The sequence below is a fragment of the Pinus tabuliformis genome, chromosome J, assembly GCF_031772625.1.
Source record: "Pinus tabuliformis cultivar Carrire ecotype Pingquan chromosome J, CPIR1, whole genome shotgun sequence".
NCBI classification, from domain to species: Eukaryota; Viridiplantae; Streptophyta; class Pinopsida; order Pinales; family Pinaceae; genus Pinus; species Pinus tabuliformis.
Window position 1 is genome coordinate 1,607,322,499 of NC_142295.1, and position 3,721 is coordinate 1,607,326,219.

A 3,721-nucleotide genomic window follows, 5' to 3' on the forward strand; every position below is an offset into this window, starting at 1 on the left:
TTTGATTCCCCATCCAAGGAGTATCCATGTTGCCTACTTTCGATGAACCTTGCTACATGAAAAATGAGAAATACATGAAAAACATTATTGCAATCACATTTTTTCATGTATATTTCATTTTTTCATGTAGTTGGGTCCATCAAAAGTATGCAACATGGGTACTCCTTGGGTGAGGAATCAAATTTTGCATCCAATGAGTACTCCTGCTTGAAATTTGAGTAAAACCTTAGGGAGATAAGTTGAAAATACGAGTTGAAAAAGTAGTTTTATTATTTTATTATTTTTTAAACTTTTTTCTTTTTTACTCCAAAAATGGTGAATCATCCCTCATGGTTGACATTGTCATTTTGAATCATATTGGTTCCAATAAAGTTTATTTTGGTTGTACATTTTTCTTAGGAGAATGTTGGTTCCCGTATGGAAGAAGTCTTGCGAAATTTGGTTATGCATTGATTTTTGGAATCTAAACCAGGCTTCAGATAAAGATAACTATCTAGTCCCCTCTATGGAGTAGATTCTTCAGATGGTATCTGGTACAAAAATGTTCTCTTTTCTCAATGTTTTCTCCAGGTACAACCAGGTGTTGGTTACCGAGCTAGATCTTTTGAAGACAACTTTCAGAATGAAATGTGGAACATTTGCATTTTGGCGCATGCCCTTCGGCCTTATAAATGCCAGAGAAACATCCCATAGGGTGATGGATATCATTTTCAAAGGACTAATGGGTCAAATTGTGGTGGAGTATATGAATGATGTCATGGTCTTTTTGAAAAGGAGGGCGTATAACCTCCACCATCTGAAGCAGATATTTGAGTGTTGTTGATGGTATAGGATCTCACTAAACCCCAAGAAAGGCATATTCATAGTATCTAAAGGCAACCTCTGTAGGCATATCATAACCAAAGACTATTGACCTTGAACGCATAAAAGTTATCAACTCCATAGTAGCAAGAAAGGTATACAGTCTTTCTTGGGTAAAATCAACTTCCTCTACAAATTTCTGATTTTGCCCAAATCATTAAGCCCTCACAAAATATGATCAAGAAGGATGCGAGAGTTAACTGGAATCATGATGAGAAGGAAGCATTTGACTATATCAAGAAATCCATCACAGAAGCCCCTTCTCTATATAGCCCATGCTTCAACAAGGTTTTCACTCTGTACACTTTCGCCTTAGACTTATCCCTAGTTGTTGTTCTTACTCAAAAGGATGGTAAGAACGATGAGTGGCCCATATACTTCATGAGAAAAGGATTACAGGGTGCATAGCTCAACTACTCAGACATGGATAAATAGGAATACACAGTCTACAGAGCGGTTAAACATTTATGACCCTACATTATGAAGAACCATGCAACAATGTTCAACGATCATCCTGTTGTTACGTCATTGTTCATCCAACAAGAGTTGGGTGAATGAAGAGCTAACTAGATGACTTGCCTTTAAGAATATGACTTGGATTTCAAGCTATCTCACACGGTTAAAGGGCAAATATTATGTAAATTGGTTTCCAAAGTCGCATATCAACAAAATGAAGAATTAGAAGGATGGGACCACGAGATCGAGATGTACGAAACAGCCTCACAACGACACACAACTCTTCATATTGGTATGTTGATATGCAATAATATTTAGGGCAAGGGACCCTGCCTCCTACCTTGTCTGCGAGACAGAAATGAGTTGTGAGGCTTAAAGCTACATCTTATTAGTTAATACAAGGAAATTTGTTTCGTAAACATCACAATGTTGTGTTTCTCAAGTGCTTGGAATCTGACAAATCTCAGCAAGTGTTGAAGGATCTACATGATGGGCCAACAAGAGGCGATTATGCCAACGGTACCATGGCCCATAAAATCATGAGGTTTGGTTTCTACTGGGCCACCCTATTTAGATATGCTCATGCATATGTTTGTAAATTCTCTATTTACCAAAAGTGTGCTAGAAGAGAATATCGGTCAGCTGCCCCACTCCAAGCTATAGCAGTCAAAGAACCATTTCAATGGTGGGGACCATATATCATTTGGGAAATTGTGCCACACTTGACGAAACAACGCAGGTACATTCTCACAGCTACCGAATATTTCACGAGGTGGGTGGAAGCCATCCCGTTGCAGAAAATCAACGATCAAGAGGTAATATCTTTTATTATTCAGCACATCGTGACCAGCTTCGACATTCCAACCTCCCTCATTTTTTATAATGATACTTATTTCTTGTCTTTTAAGTTATATGATTTTTCTTTAGAAAATGGTATTGTTTCGAAACATTTAGCTAACTATTACCCCCAAGGTAATGGCCTAATAGAGCCCGCCAACAAAAAACTAATCCTCATTATCAAGAAAACCTTATTGTCACACCAAAGGAACTGGCACAATCCCCTAAAAAATTCCTTGTGGGCTGACCATGTCACCCCGAAACCATCTCTTGGAACCTCCCCTTATTTCCTAGTCTACAGGAAAGAAGCCATTTTACAGCCGAACTTGTTCCTACCCATTCTCTGGTAGGAAATCGACACCCTCCTTAAGCCAGAGGAAGAAAGATAAAATGCCAAGGAGAAGCTTGTTGTGCATCAAAGCTGAATCAAGAGGTGGTTTGACAAAAAATCCGCAGGGAGTAATGAGTTTAATGTGGGTGACCTAGTCCTCAAATGGGATAAAGACCATGAGGACAAAGGTAAGCACACCAAATTTTAGGCCTTGTGGATTGGTCCCTTTCAAGTTAAGGAGAATATTGGTCAGCATACCTATAGAATACAAACCTTAGAAGGGAGGGTTGAACCCCTCCCCATAAATGGCCATGACCTCAAATTCTACTTCACCTATCAACTCTCACAGTTGCTTCCTCATCCATGTGCTATAGTTTCTTTTCTGGTTTTTTTCCTGCATTGTTCTTAGTTGTAGGCCTGATTTTGCATTTTTCACTTAGTTTCATATTCTTTCATGCCTTTTAATCATTGTATTTATGTTCTTTAATAAAGATCCTACTCTGAGTAAAATATCTTGGAACGTTGCCTAAGTGAGACACCTTAGGGTTGGGGTAGCCTCTATGCCAATGGCTAAGTTGTACCATTTATTGTGTCTACACTTGATCACTTCTAAAGTCATGACCTAGGGAAGGTGTGAAGATATATATCGGTGGGAAACTCTGGTTATCCATGGCACCCTATCTTTCAACAGTAAGTCTCACTTTTGATGTGGTTATAACTTGAATGAATCAAATCATCCTATTGAATCAAGAAGAGGAAAGGAAAACCTTAATGAGTAACATATTTTGGGAAAACAATAATGTCTCTGAAAACAAAAAACAACCTCTCTTGCAAATAAAATAAGTCGGTATCCCTCATCCACCCAAGAAAATAAATTCCCAATGAATAAGTTCCAATGAGCGCATGAATAAAATTTAAATAAAGGGAAAAGGATTGAGAAAGGATTCTTGCACAGAGAGGTAATATAAATACTTTTTCGGGGTACTATCTAGGCTCACTGTAAGTGGAGCAACACCAGATACCTATAGCCATAATACCGAAGATCTTTACGGTTCATTATCTTTGGTCTGTATGGTTAACAAGGCAAGTCAAAGTAGTAGGGAGCTTATGATCAATACTAAGGGTAACCTGGAGACATCAGTGGGACCCATGATCTTGGAATGACGCACTCACAAAGGTCCACTACATCCTAAATCAAGGGCAAGCATAGATACTAAGGTTCTACTAGTGAATCAC